General features: G+C 40.5%; 1 long non-coding RNA gene across 1 annotated transcript in view; it reads left to right on the top strand.

The window, feature by feature from the left end:
- Positions 1 to 26,735, top strand: part of LOC123616277 (uncharacterized) — a 469,197-nt gene that overhangs the window by 148,082 nt on the left and 294,380 nt on the right. The gene's annotated exons all lie outside the window — the stretch shown is intronic.

Here is a 26,735-nt window from a genome sequence, read left to right as displayed (position 1 = left end):
AATTTCATGAATGAAATCACAGGACAAATGTGTGTTGGAATCCTATGATTTCCTTCCTGTCTCACTATATCAAAGAACTCATCACTGGAGCTGCTTCTTAGGCATGAGACCTACTTTAACAATTGTAGTTGTAACAGTGCTATTCATTCCTCTACTTAGTGCTGTAGAGTTTACAGAGCCCATTCCCAGATACTCTTTTTAAACTCCTGTGTGAAGGATGGGTCAAGGATTATTAGCCCTTTTTCACAGCTGAGGAAAATAGATTCTGGGGTGTGTCTGGTCCTGCCTAACTTCATAATAGGTGGTGTTGTGGCTTAAACCCATGTCCTTTAGCTCACTGTTTAGGACCCTTGTACCATGCCATACTGTTTTCAACATGGTCAGTAGAGAGATCTCTTTGAGAACTGGCATGCTAAAGGTTTAAATTGTCCCATATTATAATAGCAAAGTCAGTGAGAACTTTGCAAGACAAGAGCAGAAAGAAACAAATTTTTTTTTACAGGATGTTATGAAATACCTTAGGATGAAAATGTAAAAGGCTATGTAATTTAATGTCGGGACTTAAAAACCAAAAACAAAACACATATATCTACCTGACTTTATTGGCATTATTTTGGTAGGATATAGTTCATTTTGATTTTTTTGTATGTCCTGTTTTTAGGTATCTATTGCGTTATATCAGCTAATATGCCCACACGCATATACAGATGTACACACATGAGATAGATGTATATGTACATATACTCAGATATGCACGTGCTCATATGTACTACAGCATTTTCTGTTGAGATTCTCCAGCAAGCCAAGAGAATTAGAACTGTCTCTAAAACAGAGTCAAATGCTTGTCTCCCAGGCCATGTCCATAGGCAACATGAGCACAAAGACTGCCCTCCAGAGTTTTAGAAAAAACCTGGCCAGTTCCTTGGACAGGCAAATAAATCAGGGCGTGCTCAGCTTTGTTTGCATGAGGGTGAAGTGATTTGCGGGGGCGTCTTTCTTACTTCTGAATGCTGTCCTAGAGCTGCAAAGTGATTTCTTTTCTTTCTAACCTTATTGGATCCCCAACTGTCTAGCTGGGTGCTTTTTTTAAAGTGTACGCTTGGTAACACTCTACTTCAGAATAATAAATGACAAAGAGGAAGCTCTTCATTTTCGAAGTCTTGGTTACACTGGTAGAGGAAGGCAGGGCCAGGGATGTACTGTGCAGGTGCTTGTGTCATCATTGTTATACCCCTGGGTTAGGTGCTGTTGTGTTCTTCTGGTCCTTGTGCCTGTGACATCATTGATGTGGCAATCCTGACAACTACTCTGTTGTCCTCTCAAACAGTTGATATAGTCATTCTCTTGAAGGTCAGTAATGACTCCTATGCACCAAATTCAACACCTTTTTCTTGATCTCCATCTTCCTGGAAGCCTCTGCTTCTCCAGAGGAAACAAACTGTAACTAAGAGGGGGAAACTTGGGTTTGGGAATGATGGAACGTGGGAGGGAAGGTAAATCTCTAAGAAACCAGCAATCTGAGCCTTAAACATTACAAGACAGGAATCAAGGACTCCAGACCATGTCCCAAGGTGGAGAAAGAAGAGTGTGACCAAGATTCCCTGTTTAAAATCAGATTCCAATAAGAGGAATGTGATTCCCACAGCATTGGGCTTGAGGGCTGGGTAGCTTAACCCTCCTATCTAATGTCAGAATTGATCTAGACTAGCTGTCCAGAAGAAGAATAGAATGTGAGCTTCAGAGGTGAGCTATATATATATATTTTTTTTAAATTTTCTAGTAGCCACATTAAAAAAGTAAAAAGATACAAGTGAAATTACGTTTAATAATACATTTTGTTTAACCTAGTATATATGAAAAATTATCATTTCAACATGTAATCAGTAAAACACTATTAATGAGATATTTTACCCTCTTTTTCTCATACTAAGTTTTTGAAATTTGAGTTTACAGTTACAGCACATCTCAATTCAGGCTAGCCACATTTGGCTAGTGGAACCATATTGGACAGTGCAGGTCTAGAGGCAAGACTCAGATGGCGGGTAGAAGCCTAGCATTCTATCCTATGGGGAGGAATAAGACTTAGACTATGGGGACTTGAAGCAGTAAGCCCGAGAACTGCCAGATTAATTTCACAGAGTGGCAGATCTTAGCATTAAAATATGCTCAAAAACATTTCCTATCAAAACAAAACAAAAATAACAATCTTTTACTATTTCTTTATTGCCTATTGCAATGTCCAAATTCCTCACTGTGACATTGGAGGTCCTTCTCCATGTCGACCTAACCTATATTAGTGGTATATTCTCTTTCCACTCTCCCCCATCTGCAATTATACCATCTCTGTTTTTTAAATACAGCAGAACCCTCTTTTGTAACACGTTTAGTTGACAATTTTATTGAAAAAAGTTACTGAAAGGAGGAAATTATAAAAACACATAAAACTTATACATATGACACTTAAACATGTTTAAACTGAAAAGATACACCGTATGTCATATGATAAAAGATATACTGTAAGTCATATGAGGAAGGGATAAGGATATTTCTTTAAGCATGGGTCATCTGGCTGAAGTTCTTCATAACATTTCTTGCATAAACCTAACCCATAATGTATAGTATTCATTAAACATATTTTAAAAACAATCTGATTATAGATCCCTTTAGATTTTTAACTAATTTCTCCCAAATCCTGGTAGTTGTCTTGACTACACCTAAATTGTTAGCAAAGGTTTTTAGTACTTTAAAAGAGCCTTTCCAAAGCACTCATCCTAATTTGCATGGAAACAACTCTTTTTTTGTATTCATATTGGTTTATGTCATATTTAACTAAATTATATTTTATGACAAATAGAACTGGCCTAAATAGGTTTGGCAAGAAACACAGCTTGCTCTTGGTAAGCATACAGTTCATCTGGCGAAAGTACATGTAAGCAGGTGTCCCAGAGTAGCCTATCAGCCCCGAATATTCAACACGTGTTACAGTAAGTCTTAGAGAGGGAATAGAGAGCACAGGCTAATTGGGTGAGCAGGTTAACAGACTGTAGTGATTATCCTGTCAATTCCTGTTGTTCTGTCTTGCTCTTGGCCTGAACTTTCTCCTGGAATCACTTTCTTTTCATCTTCAACCTCTTGCTGTGGACAATCTTTGGTAGGCAGAATATAGGCCCCCAATGATGTCCACATACTAATCTCTGGAACCTGTGACTATGTTAACTTACATGGCAAAAGGGACTTTGCAGATGTGATTAAGTTAAAGATCTTGAGATGGAGAGATTATCCTACATGAGCTAGGTGGGCTGATGTAATCACAGAGAACCTTTCCTAGTTGTGGTCAGAAAGGTTGCTGCTTTGAAAATGGATGAATAGGGCCATGAGGGTTGTCTCTAGAAGCTAGAAAGGCAAGGAAATGGATTTTCCCCTACAGCCTCCAGAAGGAATGTGGTCCTCCTGATACCTTGATTTTAGCCCAGGGAGACCCATGTTGGTCTTCTAATCTACAAAACGGTGAGATAATAAATTTGTGTTATTTTTAAGCCACTGAGCATGTGATAGTTTTTTAGTAGAAATGGACAACTAATTTAACAAAATCTACTCAATCGTCCAGGCTTATCTTAAATTCAAAATCCTCTGTGAGGGTTTCCTTAATACCTATGATTTGGTATGAACTTTTCCTCTTTTGGACTTTGTATCCTTTTTATTGTACTCACCTTAATTCTCCTTATATTATAGTAATCAGTGGCCTTTGCTTAACCTTCTACTGACTATAGGCTTTGATCAGCAGGGACTGTATTTATTTTTGTACCATAAATTCAGATGGTCTCTATGTTTTCTCCTTGGATTAATATAGACTTGTGCTGTACAGTAGTGTAGCCACTAGCCACATGTAGCTATTTAAGTATAAATTAATTTAAATGAAATAAAATAAAAATCAGTTTCTTAGTCTCACTACCCATATTTCAGGAGCCCAACAGCTACATATAGTTAACAGCTACTATATTGGGCAACGCAGGTATAAAACATTTTCATCATTTCAGAAAGTTCTATTGGATAATGATATTCCAGATGGGTAGTTTTTGTGTGCTTGCACAATAACTTCTCACCACTTGCAGGGGTGTTTTTTGAGGAGTAGTTGAGGGCTATTGTTATGCTCTGACTCTTCTTTTGAGAAGGAAGCTTTAGAAATGAGGCTCTGCTGTAGGAATTTGTATCAGTCAGGGTCCTGGTAGGAAAGCCACGCCATTCTTTCAAAGGACGTCTTTAAGGTGTGGATAGAGTTAAGAGAGCTAATGAAAAAGGCCAGAGGTTAGAAAAGTGGGAAGCTGTTACCATTTTGGGTTGAAGGATTATTGGAGTCATGGGAAGTGCCACTCAACATAGCTGTGGTCCTGAAGGAATGCAGCCTCTAACAGAAACGTGGTCAGAGCAGAGAGGATCAGGGAAGGAATCTCCAACCTCTCTCTCTTCTCCTGATCTCAGATCTCCAGACAAACCCAACCTGAAGCCAAGCAGCAAGGAGCCTGGGAGAGACAGTTTTGGGGTGAGCCGCCTGCTGTACAGAATAGAGAGAAAGGCAGAGAGTGATTATGGGGTGGAGGACGAGCTGGGAGATAGCTAGCAACATGGTTAGGGGCATTATGCCACATTCCAGTCCCATTTAGAGACATTTATTTTAGAGGTAAGTGATAAAAAAAAGTTTTCCCTCTCTAGAGGGATAGTACATTTTAGCATCATGAATGATAAGAAGTCCTCCCTTTTGCTGTGGCATTCTGGCAGATCAGAGTGAAGTTTACAGTCCACGGTGTGGGAGGTCATCGGGATTGCCTATCTGAGCTTGTTTTCCCCTGGCCTATAGCTCTTATTTGTATTTTACTTTGTCCTGTTGTTTTATTTTTAATTCATATCTTTCATTTCTCTGTGTTTACATTGTGAAATGAGGGAAGAATAAAGCATAAATAGATAAGTGCCTGTTTTTTAAATTCTTAAAATCATCTAGCATTGTGTCTTGCCTATAGTTGGCTTGTTTAGTGATGTGCAGACAAATTCAACTAGGCAAATAAATAATTTATACAGTAATTTTTATTTCTACCCTTAGCTGATGCTGATTATTCTACTCGACATCTATTTCTTCTACCTGAGATGTCTGGATAACTTCTAACTTTCTACATCCTCAGAGGGAATAATAAAAGGAACTTAAACTGAAACTGTGATACTTCAAGTGAAGTTTTAACTGTATGAGTCATGAACTCAAAAAAGGAGTTTTTCCATTATGTCTTGACTGTTTTGGTGAGAGTCAGGGACTTTCATGAGAGAATTTTACAGAACTAGGCAAGATGAAATAATACCTGCCTAAAATATGCATCATTGGAGGTTAAAACTGTAATAATTTCAACTATTTTCACATTCATTTTTTGTTTCACAATGAACTGCTCTGCTCAAGTCATAGATTCTTAGATATAAAGATGAGAAAAGACAGAAGAAAAAGAATTCAGGCTTGCAGAAATCCTCTTTAGTAACTATGTTTCAAGTTTTTTAAGTCTCACAGCTCTAATAATCTAGGCATAAAATACTTTGCTATTTTCATAGCTATGAAAATAGGACATTTTAAGAATAAAATAGATATCCATTCACCTCCCTCCCATCTCCTCACTCCTAAGTGTTCTACAGATTCACTAAATTATGCCTTCTTATTTCTTTTGCTGTTTAGAATCAGTTAAAATGACCAAATTCAGAAACTTAGTAAAAATTATCAAAATCTCCTGTTAAGTCATTTTTCTTTTTGGCAACATATTCTCAGTTCCCCTTTCCCAGTTTTTAATTGGTCACATATTATAAATAGGTTAGCATTTTAGATATTTACATTTTATTCCATCTGGTCATAATTTTTTCTTTATTAAAAATTTGAGAGAAAATTATACTTGAAATACTTAATGGCAAGGCACATTCTATAATAATTCAGGTATGTCTTTTGGGAGGTTATTGATGTATATTATGAACTATAGTTCAGACTTGTGAGATGGAATATTTGTAACACCTTGAATCTAGACATAAGATAAACACATTTTTTAATTACAAAAATACTTTACTTTAAAAAAAAGCAGTTATATTTTAGAAAATGGACCAGATAAATAAAATACTCTTTCCAGATAACAAAGTTACTTTTGTTTACAAATATAAAATATTTTATGCATAACTTCACTTATAACATTATTTGATATATTTTGTATAAAATGTTTTTTAGGAATTTAAAGTGGAATGATTAAATTTACTTTTACATGTTTTCAGTTTTGCTCTAAATGGAATTTCCAGCTGAATTCTAAGGAAGAGAGTATTTCTTTGTTTCCCCTTGTTTATAGGAAACCTTAAAAATTAAGGACAGAGAAAATCATCAACATTAGAGTACAGCACAGTAAATTCTTAAGTTTGCTGGAGATAGTGACCTTGATGGTGTCAACCAGGAAAAGAAAATTTTCATCTTCAAGAACAGAGTTGTAAAGAGGAGAAAAACGTGCTTAAAGCTCATTGAACTTTGTCCAATTAACGTTTTTATCTGAGCTAACATTAGTGGTAATACCTACTTCTTTAAACACTTGCCTTTATCATCTTCACAGACTTCTGTAAACTACAGTTTTCCCTTCCCCTAGAGTGTGATGATTTCCAATGAACTACTAGCAGAAGATATTTGGATTTGGTTTCCCATATAGAACTATATGAAATTGCTGACATTTGACTATTTCTTTTGATTTATAACAATGGTTCAAATTAATATTATAAAGTATCTCTTATAAAGGAAGAAATAGGTTTTTTTTTTTTGTAGGAGACTTACCTATCAATAAGAATTTTAACTGAATATTAGAGAGGAGAATAAACATGCTAAATGTGAGAGCTATTTGGATTCTAGTAGGTGAGACCTAGAAGAAGCCAGTGGGAGACAGTGCTCAGAAATTCTCAGGGAAAAAATAACAGCTCAGGTACTCAAATATTTCCATACCAATGTACAGAAAATGTGTTACTAATACAGCAACCTTGAAAGACAATACATAGTGATTCTATAAACATTCCTCCAGGCTGATACCACATTTGTAGAGTCTGAGACAGATATCAGGAGTTGAAGCTAGTTAAACAGTCTTTCACATCAATGGAGATATCTCTCCCAGTTGACCTTGGTACACTAAACAAGACTCATTGGGCAACTATGTGATCATTCCATCTGTATTTCTTCTTCTGTATATAAGTACATTATGAGACACTTGGTCAGGTGTTATACTGAGTGAGATATTATAATGTTTTATATCGGTCTTCTTCTGTATCAAAAAAGTAGATGAGATTTGTTTTGTCTTTGTTCTTGGTAAACTTAAGCATGCTTATGTTCCACAGAGGGGATGCTGTTTAGTACAATTGCCATCTTCTAACTCTTTCCTGGCTGCTAAGGGATAAAATCCTAGCCATAGAATTTGACCAATTTATTCTCCCCCAAGACCGTTTAGGCTGACTTTTGCTCTTTTAGGGCTTGCAATATCAAACAAAAAAAATGTCCAGAGTAATTACATAAACCAAGGAAGATGTAGTACTTTTGATCAAAAGGATACTTGCCACAGAGTTGAGAAATGCTGTATAAGGTAAAGATAAGGTCTCTCAGCAATGTCTAAATGGATGCTCAGGACCGCTTGAGGACTTCACCTTTCTTTCCCATAGTACCACAAAAGCGGGGCTGGCATCCAGAGAGCAGTCAAGAAAAGGACAGCAGGGATGGCACTATGCTTTGTTGATGAATGCTCTCTAGAGCCAGAAAAGCTAGCAAATTTCTTTATGTGAATTGGTTCTACAGTTTCAGCGGAACTGGAGGGTTGTCATTCTGAGTATCTTGAAATACAGTGGCTCCTCCAGTTGTTCAGAATGAGGAGAGGGGAGTAAAGGCAGCTGTAGGTTGGCCTCAGAAAGCAGAGAAAGTAGCCACTCACCACTGCCAGTATAATTCACTGGAGTCACAAGCTGGTGCAGAAAGTAAGAGATAGTTAAGGCTTAAGGAATGAAGACATCCTTTATTTACTTTTTTTCCTGAGACTCCTTCTTCTTCACCCAGTTTTATTTGTGGATTGAGATCTATGGTTTTGCTGATTACTTAGGCCCATTTACTAGGGAAAAGGTTAGGATGCACATGTCATAAGCATTCAAAATGCCAAATTGACGTGTGTGTGTCTGTATAGAGATAGATGCACATGTGCTAGCATTTTAAACATGCCTTCAGAACTCTTATGGAACTCATACTAGTTGCTAATGATCACATCTTTCTTTCCTAGTGTTTTCAAACAAAAATGTATGCAGTGATCCTTTGTGGGAGCTGATTACCTTTATTCTGTTTCTCTTCCCTTTTTCATTTTAGCCAGTACATGTAACTGTTTTCTGTCTCCATTTCCTTACAGAAAGGCAGATGCCAGTGTTTACAAACTTGTACGTTCTTGTGGAGCCTTGTTCAGTGCCTTCCTCCAAACAATATATCTGTTGTCTTGACTATCTTTCTTCATTAGAGAAGTTGAATTAGTGGCAAATAGGGCAAAGAAAAGTCCTACTGGCTCAACTTGCCTTGCTGCCACTGGTGAAGGATAACTTGGACCACCCCTATTTAGCTGTGTTGATTTCAATGCGGATCACCAATATTTCCCAAATAGGATTACTTTGTCAGAAATGGTCTGTTTGCTAAATGAAAATGCAACCCTGTTTTTATAGCAGCCATGTTTCATTTTCTGAAAGTGATTTACTTTTAAAAGAACCCTTGGTCCATATTTCTTAATAAGCTATGCTGTGTTTTAAAATATTCGCCATTAATTTTACCTATTCAAGGTACCAGATTTTTATTCTCAATTTTGTCCTCGAATAAATGTTTCTTTCCCCTTTGTACCTATAGAGTTGCATGAGGAAAAGAAAGGATCCCATATCTTGACAAAAAGAAGCCCCTTCTGCAAATAAAAGACATACAAAAAGGCACTTCACTAAACAAACAAAAATGCCGTTGCACAATTGTGATTCTCCCTGGGAAACTTGCATTTGTTAGGTGCACTCTCTTGAAAATGGCATTAAAGAGGGTCCACACATTAGCCCCAGTAGTTCAAGTGGGGCTTAGTTCTTGGCATGATTAGCAAAATGGGTTTTCCAACACATTTGTTCTGGGGACTTTTTCTCCCCCTGTGTGCTTTAATTTGGTTGCCAGACCCTTCCCTAATTTTATTGTTCTGGGTTTTTTCTCATTGAGGATGTTATTGGGTAAAACTTACAGGCACATTACTCAGCCTGTCAAGAGTGGGGGGAAAATGACCATTTCCTGGCATTCATTCTATAAGAAGATTTGCTTATTTCCCTATTTGATCAACTGCACAGACTCTCTCCCTATGTGTTTTTACATAGTCTAACATCTAAGAAAGACTTGGTTCTGAAACATGATATTTCATCCAAACACTCTTGGTGTAGCTATGTAACTAAAAACTTACGGCCCCTGCCGTGGTACCACTCTTGACAGAAGAGCAACCCTCCTACCCTTATCTCCCCTACCATTTTAAGTGCCTCCCACACCTTTTGGGATAGAAATTTCCTCTTCTGAGGCTAAAATTAAAACACTGATGTATTTTCCTTCTGAATCCAGATGCATTTGACTGACCATAGATGGAAAAAGGCTCATGGGTCAGCGCAGAGCCTACATTGAGTATGAATATAAAATGTTTTCTTCCTGTAGGGCAGGTCCTCTGGATGTGTCACCTTACAGTAACTTCACCTTGCCCTCAGACTCTCTCAGCCAAACTAGTCTCATGTCCTGTCTTTCGGCTCAAAGAGTTTGCCATTTTTCTCTTCTCCAAGTCCACATGTCTGCAATCTTTTCTCTCCAAGCCTAGGTAAGTGCTGCTTTATTCACAAAGCCTCTCATGAGCCTCCTTGTCCCGCATATGAAACTAATCTCTTCCTTTTCAAATTGTTTAGCAGTTAATACTTGACTCTTCTGTTGACCTTGTGTTTATCACTATTTCCTGGATTGCAATTTTGTTGCTTTCATAAGAAGTTAAGTCTTAGATATAATTGTGTTGTGTGTCTGTGTGTGTGTGTGTGTGTGTGTGTGTGTGTGTGTGTGTGTGTGTGTGAGAGAGAGAGAGAGAGAGAGAGAGAGAGAATGAGAATTCCATTGGTATTTCCTTGAGGAAAGAGAAATAATCTTCCTTACAATTAGGCTTCATTTATATAAATTACCACAGGGTGATACCAAGGCCAAGAGAAGTTGAAGTTTAGAGTTCAAAGAGGTTCTTTTATCCCTTGAAGCTGGAAGAAGCACTGATTTATGTTTGCAGCCTTGACTTGGCTCCACAGTCTTGGGACCTAATAATGATAAATCACATCAACAACTAAACTCATCCTCTCTAGTTTACAAAGTACCTTTGTTTGCCAGCTTCTTTCTGTCTTTCTGGTTTTCTTTCTTGTTTTGCTACAGATATTTTCCAAGCACTTTCAAACCTTGAATCATTTCATTGGAGCTTCATAAACACGTTATGAAGTAGCTTGGGCAGATATGGTTATAATTGTTCTTAATTGCGTTTTGGCTCTAGAATTAGTCTCTTAATTTTTAAAAATCTTTTTATCATGAAGACCTTCTAACCAGCCTCGGTTTGGAATCCTGGTTTATTTCTTACCAGGAGAGTGATCTGTGGCAGATTGCTTAATCCCTCTGAAACCCAGTACCTCATCTGTAAAATGGTTTTAACAGTGGTACCTACCACACAGGTTTGTTGTGAGGATAGTTCCTGGAATGTTTCTGTTTTTGTTTTACTTTCTTGGAGTTACCGTTAAACAGAAACTGAGGGCCAAACCACTTTAAAGAGTTGAATCTCTTTATGCCATTTTCAGGATTCACACAGGCTTTGTCTTTGGCCATTTTTTGTGTCACTACCCACACCCCAGGTCACTCTCTAAATAGGAAGGAGTTCAAGGGCGTCCTTCTACTTTTTCTGTAGATCATGATTCCCTTGAGGACACAGCGTATTCCTTGCCTGGCAGATCCTGGCCCTTGTCCAAGTACAGTCTTGGCCCATGCTTTACCTATGTATGATTCCTGCTGATTTAAAAGGTTTTGCAGAAACTGTTGGGGTTATAGAGAACAAAGTTGGAAAGTGTCACTACCTCGGTCATTATTGACTGATGACAAGATTCTGTCCTTATTATTTGCTACTCAAAATGTGGCCCTTTACATCAGCAGCATCGACATCACCTGGGAGTTTGTTGGAACTACAGAACCTCCACCTGGCCTCAGGTCTACTGAATCAGAATCACAAGCTCTGCATTTTTAGGCTTCCCAGGGAAATCTACACACATGAAAGTCTGGAAAATGCTGCTCTAATCCAACCCAATGAAAAGCCACACCCAAAGGACACAGTTCTTACGAGATTAGTTTCCATCCTGGTTCTTATTAACTCACTTGATTCTTGATCTTATCTTGTTTTGTTCTGCTTTGATACCTGCTCATTTCTCCATATTTCTGTTTACACCTTTTTGGCGACCTAGTCACATTTAACTTTGTGGGTGCTTGGCCCATCTGCTTTGCTTCCCACTTAACAATAAGCATTCCCTCTTCTGGCATGGTTTTCCTGCAGTTGCTCGTCTTGAACCCCCCACATCTATCTGTTCTCATGGGCTACTCTTATTAGGCAATCCCTTATGAGTTCCTTGCTCAGACGTTGGTCAACAGGACCTTTCAAAAGGCATTGCATCTATTAAGAATTATTTGTGTGTGTTTGTGTAGTGCAAATGCAGCCAGATATACTGAGCCCCAAAGGAGAAGTGCAGATATTAGTGAGACAATTTGTGAATGTGGTGACTGATAACTGTTTCAAGAGATGATGGCTATACTGTACTGACTAGACTTTCTGAAATGCAGATGCTACATTTGCCATAAGATTTTTTATTAAAGACGACTTATGCGATTGATGCTCTTACTTGAATTTGATGCTCTTAATTGAATTTTAAACATTCAATTCTGTTTTACTTAAATCACTGAAGTGGGAAACGTAGATTTTTAAAGATTTTACTTTATAGGGCGAGGGAACTTTTGAATTTCTTCTACATTGAATTTTGTGTGTGCACAGCAAAATACCAAAAGGAAGTAAATTCAGTGGAAAGAAGTGAGGAGCATAATGACCTTGGATGTTTTCATCATATTTTTTGAAATATTCTTCCTCCCTTTTGTAAGGTTACAGAGTGAAGTAACACCCTTGTCAAAATGTCTAAGCACTCCAATAATAGGTGATGGAGAAATGGTGATAGAGAGAAAACAGGTGTTTTTATCTCACTAATACCATGTTCAGGTTAAGCTTCCTACTCTTACCTGCTCCACAAGAGTAAATCCTTTAGAACTATAGTCTTGAGAGTAAAAATGACTGTGAATAATGTCCACTTTCTGTGAAGGAGAATTTTAAACTTTAATATTATTTAAATTGAGATTTCACCTATTTTTAACCTTTTCTTTGGTTACCAAGGCTGTTGTTTGTACACTGGCAGGGGGGAAAAAACTAATAGTGGCTATTCTATGTTAACATGTGCTAATGAGCTAAGAAATATTTTCTTTCCTCTAATTTGGAAACTTCAATATATGTATGAGAAAAAGTTAATGAATGATGGCTTATATCTGTCATTTAATTAGAATTAGGCGTTCCTATCAAAACTTAGACTTCTTGTTCCTTTCTCCCAATGCAATGATATGTAGTTATATTAGATAAATATAAGATAATGACAGAAAAATACTTGCAAACTCTACATTGTCATACAATGCTGTTCCATAAAACTGAATGCATGATCTAATGAAGAAATTTAAATAAATGCCTTATTAGCTGATGATGGCTTAATGTATAAACTGGGTAAGAGTTGCTTTGTGACTGCCTCTTGTGATCTATTACCCTGGAGAAGTGAGTAATGTGGAGTTTTGCACCAAGGTACTCTAATTAGGAATTGCTTTTTGTTCAGAGCAGCCTGTCTTACCATCCCCGAAATCAGGCCTGCCACAGTTGCACAGCCCCACTGCATCAGAACTGTCTCCTGGATTCAGACAATCTGGTGGCATGGCTTGAAATCCCACCACCTGGGAGGGGACTTTTTTTGCCCTGGTGAGAGGCCCCTCATTTTCCTGTGAACCAGACCTTCAGTATGCTGCTTTAAAGATGCCAGTTCATATTTTTGTTGAAAAATCTTGATACGTTTGACTTCAAGAGTTTTCTGGAGTATAAAGTAAATAATATTTACTTTTCATAATGGAGTTAGAGTAAAAATAATTAACCTCTACTTAATTAAAATAGGAACTGGTGCTTAGAATAAACCTAATGTTGGGTCATTTTCAATTTCTGGTACACAGTCTCTTTCCCCTTCTCCCTTGTTTTGAGAAGTATATATTTGATTTTAAATTGTATATTACTTTTGTAATTGAAAAGCATTTTCTAACCTATTTTGTCTAAGTTTTAGAGGAGGTAGTAAACAATATCTTTTGACTTTTTCCTCCTGAGGTCAAGGAGGAAAGACTCCTTAACTCATCTGTTATTCCTGCCTTCCATTCTCCACTCTTATTGATGGTATATCAGGTTTTGATCCAGATTTTTATTGTAAGATATTCTTATATTACATATTTCTCCTCAATAATAATACATAATAAATAATTAATTTAAAATATGTTGCTATCAATAATTTAAAACATTTTCAGACCCAGCGCAAAGGACTGCATCAATATCTATGAAGAAGATTCTAAACTTCATAGTCTGGTAGGTGATGGAGACAAGTAAGCAGGCGATCATAATATTTCAGCTAGTGGCCTACGTTCTGGGATGGGGATGGCATGAAGGAAGTTCAGGGGCCCCTGGGAGGACCTAAACCTGCTTTTGGTGGGTCAGAGAAGGTACTCTTATTACTCAAAACCTTCAGTTAGAAGAAGTAATGACTTGCCACCTTTTTTAGTTTCCTTTACCTAGTAGAGAGGTTCTCCAGATTTCTTTTGACTTCTTTGTTCTTGGCAAATCTACAGTAATAGAGGAAGGACTCAGAACTTTTTGTGAGACACTACTGTTTCAGAGGCATTATGCCAAGTGCTTTTCATTACTCATATCTTTTGAAGCCCTTAACAACCTTGTGTGACAGATACTTTTTTTCCACCTTTTCCCCACTTCATAGATGAAGTAACTGAGGCTCAGAAAGGTTAGGTAATTTGCTTCTCCTTGCATAACTTGAAAGTCACTCTGATCCAAGCCGGGCTGGCCTCGGATTCCTTCATCAGATGGTTTCCACCATCAGATGCTGAGACTGAGGTTTGGGTCTTGGTCGGGTTCTTATTTTCAGAATTTAAGTCCTAGGAATTTGTTGCTTCAGTTATGGTATAGGAGGTACTTATTGTTTTCCTGGGAGGTTTAGGGTGTGTGTGTGTGTGTGTTAGAGGGAACGGTAACAAGGGTCTTCCTACTTCCTGGTACCTGAGGCTTAGTGAATTTGTTAGAAGGTATATACATTATTGCCTTTTTTAGAAAACTGGGACTTTACCATCAGGGTAGGAACTGGTAGGAGTTTCATTACTTCCTTCACCTTTTAGGCCACTGGCATTGTTTTTAAGCTCCTGACTCTTTGAGGTTAGTTTCTTGCTTGCTTCATACTCAGCTGCATTCTTAACTATGGTTTCCCTCACAAGCCAAATATGCAGAAAGATATTGCTTTGAGACCCTTCACTGTGATTCCCACAGGACAGTGGAGGGAGGCTGTGTAGTGTGCACCATTCTCCACCTCCAGTAGGAAGGGAAACAGGCAACAGAAACGGCAACAGAAACCTCCTATCCTGGCTGCCCAGTGAGCTTGCTGACTTCTGTGCACCCCCCCCACCACCAAAAATTTCCCCGTGTGTTGCCACAGAAAACTGCCCTGTCCGTTCAGTTCCTTGTCTTGCAGAAGAGCTGATTTTTAACCCTGCCTGGTGACTCCCCTTTCTTTGCTATTATTGCTCTTAACCTGATGGTTTGCTAGTAATTAATTCTAATGAGTCTAGCAGCAAGCCCACCTTTCCTCCTTTGGTAAACATGACCCTGGGTGTAAGCATTGCTTTCAGTCTCTCTCGTTCTCCACTGGAGACCAGTACCTTTGCAATGAGTTGATAGGCAGCTGAGCTGAGTAGGAGGAACCTGGGCATCCTACACCTTCAGATCCTGCATCAAAAGGGCTTTCTGAAAGAACTGATTTTTGAGCTCAGATCAGATCTGAAGGATGAATGAGGAAGCAAAAGGGCTGGGGAGTGAGGCAGGTGGTGCAGGGAGGCAGGGAGGAGCAGAGAAGAGTGTGTCCGACCACGGCAATTCCCGCCCCACAGGATTGTTGTAGGGATTCGTGAGGAGCATGCAATGCTCTTGTCAGTGGTTAGGGCCCCACGTAGGTATCTACTGCGCCTACTGCTCCTGTGCGTGGCATCTGTGTATCCAGAGGAAATTGCGATTGGTGTATAATTGTACCCCTAGAATTTTTTAAATGAAAAGTTCCTCTTTTTGGAGGGACCATTTGTTCATTCATTCATTCAGTCATTCATCAAAACTTCATTAAGTGCCTGTCCTGTATGCTCCAGAGTTGGACGTGGCCCTGGTGGGAGGCTGGGCTCTGCTTGATTTCCTACTCCATGCTCAGCTCCCCAGGTGGGCCACAGTGCAGAGGTATCACACAGAGGGAGGGCAGAGTCTCAGAGGCAGGCCTGGCTTCCTGTCCAAGGGCATGAGAGACCTGCTCTACAGACATGACATAACTTAACGTGGCAGAGGAGACTTGTTGATCAGAAACAAGAATTTTTGATTCCTTTTACCAAGGATTTTGTGGTGATATAGTCACTGGATCAGTCCCAAAGGAGCAGGCTGCCCAGGGGGTCATGTCTTGGCACATTGGGATAGATTTCCACTGTCACCCCTGGAGAGGGTGAACCCATGGGGCTGCTTCTTCAGAGGCTGTACTCTCAGTCTGGCTTGGGGACCAGTAGACAATTACATAGTGTTACAGATGCTACAGTGGAAGGCTGTAGCGAGTGCATGGGACACAAAGAAAGGAGGGCCAGTCCTGCCAGAAAGGCAAAAACTCTTAAGCACGTAACACGTTTTACTCCAATCTGATAAGACACTATCATGTCTCTATACACAGGGGGTAAATATCATCTTGGTACATTAGTTTATCATGTACAAGCATCTTTCAAATCCATTTTCTCATTTGAATGATTATAGTAGCCGCTTTATAGACAATGGAGCAGATATTGAGGTGTCAAATAATGTGCTGAGGTGCACAGGAAGAAAATGACAGAGATGGGACTGAGTCGCAAGGCTTCTGACTGCCAGCCTTATCATTTTGGCCACTGGAAGAATCAAACTCTTTTGGGGGTTTTCACTGCCCCTGGTGATTCATTCATTCACTCCTGCCTCTCACATTCCAGACGTTTTGGCTTTGAGGACACAGTCAGACTTCAATCATGTGGTCACGCCTGATGGGGGTTGATACATTCTGTGCCTTGAGAAAGGCATTTAGACTCCTGGAAATGTATTGCAATGCAGTGGGGGCAGTAGAGGAGCAAGGAGAGTGGCTTCTCCTTGCTAAGGGTGATGGGCAGGGCGGGTGATGGGCAGAGCTGAGCTGACTCCCAACTACACTCAGGCTGAGCCCTTCTGGCTCCCTTAATCACTGGGGCCGAAGTACCACTGCTTCTGGGGCCCGGTCACCCATCAGTTTCAGCCCTTCCTCAGGTCCACTCTCTCCCCTCCCAGACCCATCCAACTGGACAGAGGCTGCAGATTCTGCTAACAGCCGCTCTCTGAGCCTAGCAGCGGCAGCTGGCTCCGGTCCCCTATGACTGCCCTCTCTGTCTCCATCCTGGTGGAATGTGCTGTCCCTAACAAGTGTCGAGAACTTCAGGATCTGGCTTTGGGCAAGATAGTTAACCACTGTGAACTTCTGATTCCTCATCTGAAAGGTGGGGGATTATTACTGCCACCTTATGGGACTAAATGAGGTAAGACACATAAAAGGCTGGCATATGGATACTCCACAAACTGAAGATAGAACATCAGTGAGTGGTCCTACAAATCGCCTGGGGAAAGCTTGTTAAAAATGCAAGGCCTACTCTTAGAGATTCTGACTTAGTTATACTAATAGTTAACAATGATCAGGGTCTCACCATGTCCCAGGAAGGCCGCATTCTAAGTACTTTTCATAAGTGATCTCATTTCCTCTTCACAACAACTCTATAAAGTAGGTACTATTATGACATTCAATTTACATGCCAGGAAACTCAGGCTAAAATAGATGAGGCAATTTGCCTAAGTTCACACAGCTAGTGAGTGTGAGGAATCAGGATTTGAAACCATTAGTGTGACTTCAGAGCCTGCCCCTGGCCTCTGTACTGCTTCTGAGGACTGATTCTGGGGCTGGAGGATCTATATTTGTCACTACACCCTATTTGATTCAGAAACATACGATCTGTGGATAAGGCTTTAAGAAACATTGTGAAGGCTGGTAACCTGTCTTCCTTAGCCTCCGCCTCTAACATCCCCCATGCGCTCAGGAAGCTGGCTTCCGATGACCCAACTCCGGCTCCCGCCTCTCACGGGACCAGCCTGTGTGCCTGTGTGAGCTTGACAACAGTTTGTGCAGAGGCTTCTGGGAACACGAGCTCACAGCTCCATTTGTCCGTGACCAGAGCCCGCCCGCAGGTGTCTCTTCTTTCTCCATCCTTTTCTGTTGCCACTTCGTTTTGTGCCGGAGCCTTCGGGGTTCTCTGCTTATCACTCCCTGTCCTGCTGTTTCCCTTTGGAGTAGGATCCTTCCGGTTTACCTGGCCCATTTGCTTGGGTCCCCTGCGGGAGGGGAGCATGAGAGAGAGTGGGTAGGGGGATCCTTAAGGTCTCTGCTGGGGTCTCTTCCCACAGTGATGATGGTAAGCCAAAGCATGATTTGTGGGTTCATTTTCCTTGGACACTTGGGACTTTTGGTTTCTTTGGAACACTGGGACACCCCCTTTTCTCTTGAGGCCTCAGTATACATGTGTGGCCTTGGAAGGGAAATGAAACAGAGCTTCAGGGGTTCCACCAAGTCCCTTAGAAACATGAATTTAGACACAACAACTGAGAGAGGCTGATAAACCCTTTCTGTCTGATCACATCTCTTCCCCATTTAAAATCTATTAATGGCTTTTGATGCCTTGAGGCAGAGTCCTCCTCACGGGGCCTCCAGTGAGTTGGCCCTGCCTGCCTCTCTGGTCTCTTATTTGTCCATTCTCTGCTTATTCAAAATCTTCTGACACATTGACCTTCTTTCTAGTCCTTGAATGTGCTGGGCTCCTTACCCCAGCATCTTGTGTACTGTTTCCTCAGCTTGTACTCCCCTCCCCCCGATGACCAGCTTACTTCTCCTTTAGACCTTAATGAAAATGTCACCCAGGGTGACCTTTCTCGACCCTCCAGAATAATGAAGTCCCACTGTCATGACAACCCATATTTTTGCCACTTATCAAGATTGTTAGAACTTATCATACTGCTATTTGGATAACTGTTTGTTAGACATCTGACTTCTGCCTTAGATAGTCAGTTCCATGCAGGCATGGCCTATGATTGCCTTGCACAATTCTGTGTTCCTAGTGTTTAGCATGGTGCCTTGCACACAGTGGGTGCTCAAAGAGTATGTCGAATAAATGAGTCACAGGGAGGTCAGGGGCCTGGAGACTCTTCAAAGCTGCTGAGTGGGTCCGAGGGCAGCGGGGAGGCATGTGATATTGCCGAGCTGCCAGGAGGCTTTCTTCCAGGGATCTTCAATGAGTTCCTCAAAAAGGGCTGGGCAGAACCATAGCAGCCAGCATAGGGGAAAACCTGGGAGCGAGGAAGCCAGGCCTTTTCCAAGAATGTATTTTTGTCAGTTAGTTTCAGAACAACAAAGGTTACCCCAAGAAAGAGAAACTTATTTCTCAGTAGAAGCACTAGGTATAATCCTCATGCTTCTTACACCATGATGGTCAGGGCTGGAAGGAAACTTAGAGATGTCTAATTTTCCCAGAGATTGAGCCTAAGACTCAGAGGGGGAAAGCAGCTCATTCAAGAGAGACCACAACCAGATCTCTTGGCTTTCAGGCCAATTCTTATTTCATTACAACATACTGCACTTTGATTTGGAGCCACTGTTGGAGGTGAAAAGAAATCATTAGAAAATGAATGTTTCCTGAAATATCACCTGCAATTTATTGCACTCAGAATTTCACACTGATAAATAACCTCTTTCTCATTAACATGCAGGCTCCCTACAATTAGCACTCTCATTTGCACTATGTAAACAGCTTCTAACTGTGCCTTTTACCTCTTTGTTCAAACAAAGATTTCTGTTAGCAAAGAAACAAGAAGGAAATTAGTAGCAGGTGAGAGCTTATTTTTAATTATATTGAGATTGACTGTTGTTCTCCAAATCTTCTCTAATTCCCCCAAGATATTTATTTGCAGACCAAATAATCTATTTCAATCTATTAAAGCAGCAGCCATTTCTGATCTTTATTTACCAAATGAAAACACAAATGGCAGCCGTGGATTTCTGGCTTGGTGCCAAGAGAGGCAGCTTTGGGGGATGGTGCTGCTTCAAGCTTGGATCTGAGAAGCCCAGCAATCCTAGTGAGGTAGGAAGTACAGAAGACGTTGAAGAGCTCCAGTTTTGGCATGGGATGGGCTTAGAGTCCCAAAGGCAAGGCTTTCTCAGTGGTAACTCCCAATGTCTACGAACTGAAGTCAAGTTTAGGTTCTTCAGCAGAGGAATTTTAATTTGTCTCCAAGAATGAGAAACTTTGTGTCTGTCAGTGATGAAGGGACTGGCTTACAGCATCTTATGGTCAAAACATTTCAAAGAGTATATATTGCAACTTCTCACAAAGGGCAAGGATCCCTTCTGAAATATCTGGCAATTGATCTTGTAGGCACTTACCCTCTCATTTGTTAATGTCCTCTGTTCTGAAATTTGTCTTTCCCTCATTGACATCTTGTCTCCAGCAACTTTCACATGTTGGGGACTCCATACAAAGAAATGAACTTCTCTTTTACATGACAGTCCCATGTCACCATACACATCTGAAGACAGGGCCCTTCTCCAGTCTTTGTTTGCCAAGTTCCTTTTTTTTTTTTTTAATGGGACATGATTTCCAGGCCCCTTGTACTCTGGTTGGTTTCCTTTGGACACGCTCTAGGCTCCCGCAGTGAGCTGCCAAGGAGTGAATACAATGCTCTGAGCACGCACTATCTGATCAGTGCAGTCAGTGTGGACCTGAACACCCTAACAGTCTCACTCTGCATGCTGTTCTCTTGCAAGTTTTAATCTGTTTGAGAAGTCCATTAGCATACTCTAGGTTTCTTTTAAAAACCTACCACCCTTTTCCTCGGAACAGGAAAGCCCTCTTTGACGAAGAGTTGTTCATCACATTTGAGTATACTTTACTTAGCATTCTGAGCCATTTCCATCAGTTGCTAAATAATTTACATTTTACAAACAACGTTCACAATAACCGCAAGAAACAGGTGAGGTCAGGTTGTTGCCCCCATTTCACAAACGAGGAGACTAGACCACAGAGGGAATGACTTATGGACTGCCACACAGCGTTGGGATTCCAACCCCAGTTCTCTGGCAGTAGGTTGATGCCTTCTTTTCACTACATTACAGCTGGCTCCCTTTAGCAGATAATTGGATTGAGAGGGAGCGGCTGAGCTCATGAAGCAACTGAACAAGGCCTTGGTTCCTCACTCTGTCAAGTTTAGCAGTCCTTCTGGGCCCTTCAGCCTCTGTCATTTGTCATTTGTCTAAGGAGACAGGTCAGTGGGAGCCCCATCATTGGTATGAAGGTGTAAATTGCAAGATGCACCCATATTTATGAGCTGAATAGAGAAGATGACTTTCTGAAATTTAAGGTAAAGCTTGAATTGGACTTATTTATATTGCACTAATTTGTAATTTACAATCTATTTCTATGTAACTCAATTCGAAGTTACACTTTACTTCAAGGACCTAATAATAGAAAGGAAAACAACTGTACCTAGAAATCTAAGCCGAGAAGACTTACTATCAGTTTTCAGTTTCCTGGTGTCCAAGGCAAGAATGGAAACGTAATGGGTTACCTAATTCTCCTTTTCTGGTAGAAGGAAGCGAACAATAAGAGAGAAGTGACACCTACACCAAGTGGAATCTCTCACTTTCTTCCTTATATAAACAATTCTAAACAGCATAGTGGTCCATGGCTTCAATCACAATTTACAGACTGTTGGAGATTCCATTCAGGAGCTCTGGAGTGTGTTTTGAGAATCCACACTTTGAAACTGCTCCCAGATGCCTCCAGTGATCTACCAAGTTAAGGAACTACCTGGGGATAGTTGTTAGAAATGCAGGCTTCTGGCTCTGCCTCAGAGATCCATATGCCCTGGAATCTTAACTCTCTGCTGGGCTTTTGATCAGAGCAATAGCTTGTAAAGCTAATAATTGGGGCTCTTTAGTGAGATCTAGAAGGCAGGGCATTCTTAACAGTGGCCAGGAATCATCAGCGATGACATTTTCTTCTGACGGAACTTGGATTTGTAATCTCACCAAGGCAGAGGATCTCTCCTCCTTTTCATGGACCAGTCAGGATTACCTGCAAGCATTACTTAGGTAGCAGTTTGGGTTCTGATCAGTTGCTCAAGGCTTTTGCAGCCAAAGGGTTTTATACCACAAAGCAAAAGAGAAGCACTTTTATCCAGGAGGATTTTGGAAGACAGTCTTGTCAATCAGTCTCTGACTGTCGACAGAAGAAGCTTAATCATGGCTCCTATGGAGTGTTTGATACTGCCTAATACTGTGTTGCACAGTCCTTCTATACAACTCAGTGCAGCTCTGCATACCTCAATAAATTCACCTGTTAGAGTTATTTAATATTGTTCATCTGAATGCTGAAGAATGTCTGCACATTAGAATTAATGTCAGTCTCAGTCATGATAAATATGATTCTAGTGGCTCCTCTGAGAAGCTTCACTAGGGTACCGTTTTATTGTCTGCTATCTCAAAGACTTAAATCTCTTTTTCTGCCTTCAGTTCATAGGATAAAAACATGTGAAATCACTGGGGTTTATATAGGCAGACTTGGCAGCTCTTTCATTTTTTACTTGGACTGTCAGATATAAATCAACGTTGCAGCACTCTTTCCAAGAATGTGTTAGAATGTGCATGTGTTTGGGGAGCAGACATGGTATTTCTATTATAATTTTGTTTGTTAGGTGTGATCTGAATTGTTTGGCTTTGTTTTACAACATTCACAATTTGTGGTTATTTAATTGGTTCTCCTCTGTTACCCCTACCCAGTGACTGTTGAGTTCTTTTTTTATTCTGCGCCTCTGTGCCTTTATTCCTGCCCAGAATGCCCACCCTCTCCTGCCCATCCACTAAGACTAAACTCTGACACCACTTTCTTGATAAAGGCTTTCCTGATATCTCTAGGCTATATTGAGCTTTCCTTAGACATCAAAATTTGTTGCCGAGACTATATACTTACCATTTCATTGTACATTTTCTAGTTATTAACCATCTGTACCATTTAATCCAGCACTTTATTTTAAACTGCCCTTTTGGCCAACAGTTTCACATATGTATCTTATTTTCCCAGTCAGATTTTGAGTTGACCATGGACAGAGTCCACATTTTATGTCTATTTTACACCACTTTCTCCCCAGTGGTGTGTGCCCATGGCTGTGCAGATGCAAATGTGTCTTAGTTCAGGCTGCTATAACAAAAAATACCACACACTGTGTAGCTTAAACAACAGAAATGTGTTTCTCACAGTTCTGGAGGCTGAGAAGTCCGAGATCAAGGTGCTGGCTGATTTGGTTCTTTCTAAGGGCCTGCTTCCTGGCTGTCTTTTTATTGTATCCTCACATGTTGGAAAGCAAGTTCTCTCATGTCTCTTCTTATAAAAGCACTAATACCATCATGAGGGCTCCACTCTCATGACCTAATTATGTCTCAAAGGCCCCTTCTCCAAATACCATCACACTGGGGATTAGAGTTTCAATATATGAACTTCGGGGAAACATAAACATTCAATCTATGGCAAGATACTTAGCAAGATGAATGGTTGTGTTACTTCCCTTTGATATTTTCAGAATCAACTGAAGGAGCAGCAAGGACCATCTAATGATGGACTCCATGAAGGCAGGAGCCATGGCTGCTCCGTTCGTCACTGTGTCACCAGTGTACATCTTCAACAACTTGAACGGTTGCTGAATTAATTTGTTGAATGGCTTCTTTTGCCTAAGCCTGACCTCACGTTTCATGTGAATCTTACATGTAGAAATGGAAAGCAAGGTGTTTATTTCTGTCAAGGTAGAAGCTTCTGGAGTTTGAGATGAGCTAGGGCCTACTATTTTCTTGCCGCTTTCTAAGCCCATCCTTCCCTGCCACATCCCAAAACAGATCAAGCAGAAGAGGCAAAGGGGAAGCTCTGATACTATGCCATGATGGTGACAGTATCTTGTTCCTTAAACTCCCAATAAAGTCATTTATTTTTTTAAACATCTCTAAACATTTGGACTTTCTTGTAACCCATAGAATTTTAAAATCTTTTTTATATCATCCCAATATCCAGGGTCTAACATGAAAAATTCCAATCTATGTAGGTTTCATTTACCAAAGTATAATCAAATCTCCAATAATAGGTCCTAAATATGGAGGGAGGATTCTAAAATAATGAGAACAAAGAAGTCACTGTGTAAACATCTTGCCCTTCAACTTTGTGGGGGAAAAAGCAGGAACAGACAGACTTTAAAACCTTCCACTCTCGAGTTTTCATATTAGACACGCAGGTTTATTACAAAGAAATATGAGAATGTCCCTTTGTCAACCACTCAGTCACCCAGGCTTCCATGTCTTCAGTACTCATTTCCCATCCAGTCTCAATAAACAATTCAAAAGAACTGCTAAGTTCTGGTAGCCCTCCTCTCTCTGTTTATTTGCCTCATTTTGCTTCCCAACAAAGAGGGTTTGGTTGGGTCAGCTTGCCAAGCCTCTTTCAGGAAGGAGTACTTCATGAGTAATTGGTTTTTATGGGACTGCTCACGTAAGATCCCCAGCATGGGCACTGCTCTCTGTTCTGATCAGCTGTGAAGAGGGTGACAGTATTGGTTTCACTTCTGTAATAAGTGTATTGGGAGGGGAATAGCAAGAGAAAGCAGGGAAATTGGTTGGGGTTGCTTCCCTTTGAAAAAGTTTGGAAGATGCTTGAGGCTTCATGGATTGTCCTTCCATACATCCAGTCCAAGACCCACTGGAGGTTTGGGGGCAGAAGTGACAGGGCTGAGGATGGCAGATGGCAAGAGGAACAGTGACCAGTGTACAGGGAAGAGACCAGGAAGGGCTTGAGGCAAAGCTTTTGAAACAGCCCTAGAAGTTATTCGGGGAAGGATTGGGTTTCAGATAGGAGAACTAGAAACTGGGAGGGGCTCTTCTTCTCTGTTGGTAAGCAATCCCATTCCACTTTCCCCATCCATTTAGGGGTGATTTATCGATAATTTCCTACAAGGGCAAGTGATCAAGGCTCACTTATTAAAATATTATATTTCTGTTTGTTGATGTGTCACTGACTGTATTTATAAGGACTTAAGACAGTTGATGATGGTGACAAGGATAAGCAGAGACCTCAAAAACGTGACCTTTGAGATACTGTTAAAAGTCTTCTATATCTTTAGATATCCGAGGGCCACCCTGGAGAGGAGTTAGATGGATTCCATGATACTTAAGATGGCATAATGAGAACCAATGGGTGGAAGATGCAAGGAGGCAGATTTGGGTTCAATAGAAGGAATTACCTACAGTTGAATCTGTTCAGAGATGTCCTCACTGCCTCAGGGAACCGTGAGTTCCCCATTCCTAGAAGTGTTTGAGCAAGGTCTAGTGGTCTCTCATGAGGGATGTTAGGGAAGAAATGATCTTTAAAAAGTAGCAATGTGAAATATTGAAGTATTCAACTATGTCTTTGGCTTCTATGGCAAAGGCTTTAGAAAGTGGCAATTACAAGAGTAGGGGTAGACCTTTGCCTTTTCAGAGCCTCAATTTCCTTCCTTTCAAAATGAGAAGGCTGGGCCATGGACCCTTGAAGTTCAAGTTGGCTCTCCATTCTGTGCTAGTGCTAACAATCCAGGTAATTTACCATTCAGTTTTGAGGTCACATTGCTAAGAGCACATCCAGGTGGTGTGTCAGGCTTTTTGAGTACCTTAATTCTTGTCCTTTGGGGAAAGAGAGGGAGAAAGTTCAGCCTTGTTCCCATGACCTCATATACCATGTATCAAAGGCCTTGGAGATTTTCTTGGCTGCCTGCCAATTTTCTTGGCCATTTTCACTTCCCAGACTTGTCTGTGGGCACCAGGGCCTCAGTGAAGCCCCAAGAGACATCATTGCCCAGCTTAAGAGAGCTAAATGCTTCTCTGAAGCTGTTGAGCACTGGCTGTGTTCTAATAGTGCTGGGATTTCAGCTCTGATCATTTGACATGTCTTAAATTGGCATGTATAGGAACTTCTTCCCCAGTCCCAGGATCAAGATGTAGAAATGGATAAAAGAGAAAGCCCACCTTATCTTAAAATCTTAGGGCTGGCAGATAACTCTATCACACCTATGCTTATTAAACTTCTTTTTTAAAGGTCCTCAAAAAATCACCCACAGAAATGCAGGATGGGGGACGTATACAGTCCTCATTCACTCATTCATTTCATCAGTATCTGAGTGCTGACCATGTGCCAGTTGTTGAGATAAGCACTGTATCAGCTTGTTGGGGCCTCCGTAACAAAATACCATAGACTGTGTGCTTAAACAGCAGAAACTTATTTTCTCACAGTTCTGGAGGCTAGAAGTTCAAGATCAAGGTGCCAGCTGGGTTGGTTTCTTCTGAGGCCTCTCTCCTTGGCCAGCAGATGGCCACCCTCTTGCTGTGTCCTTTGTCTGTGTCCATGGCCTGCATTCTAGTCTCCTCTTCTTATAAAGACACCAGTCCTATTGGATCAGGGCCCACCCATTTGACCTCATTTCACCTTAATCACTTCTTCAAAAGCTCTATCTCCAAATAAAGTCACATTGTGAAGTACTGGGGGTTAGCACTTCAACATACAAATTTGGTGGGGAACACAGTTCAGCCCATAGTAAGCACAAAATTGTGACTTAGTGGCAGATATAATAATAATGAAAATAAGATTTTAGTTGACAGGGAATCAGTATGATTTAACTAGCTGCCTAATGCATGGCAATCTCGAGCTGTGTGACTAGAAATATGACACAATGTATGTTCTCTTAATCAGTTTACATTTAATCAACTTACTGGATTGATGTATTCCCTTGATTACTTTAGTAAGTTATGCCAACTAATGCCCACAGCCTGCTGCATGCTGGCAGCCGGCGGGCTCCTCTCTAGTGTGTTCAGGCACTGTGCCCCCTCCAGATGGGCCCGTGCTCACCGAGAATTACTTGGGTTTATCCGCAGATATGGAAATGCCAGTTATGCTTGGTATTGTAATAATTACAATAGAATTTAATCATATATTATGTAAATCAGTGACCTAGTGCAAGAGTTTTCTATGAAAATGCTGAATGTTTTAGAAACACGTGATAGTGTTGAACCCCTAAAAGAACTGGTGTCAGTGAGGCTGTGAATCAGACATGGTTCAAGTCCTGACTCTGCCCCTTTCT

Source organism: Camelus bactrianus, chromosome 4 (assembly GCF_048773025.1).
Source record: "Camelus bactrianus isolate YW-2024 breed Bactrian camel chromosome 4, ASM4877302v1, whole genome shotgun sequence".
NCBI classification, from domain to species: Eukaryota; Metazoa; Chordata; class Mammalia; order Artiodactyla; family Camelidae; genus Camelus; species Camelus bactrianus.
The sequence above is the reverse complement of the archived record's forward strand: the minus strand, read 5'-3'. Positions and strand labels throughout refer to the sequence as shown.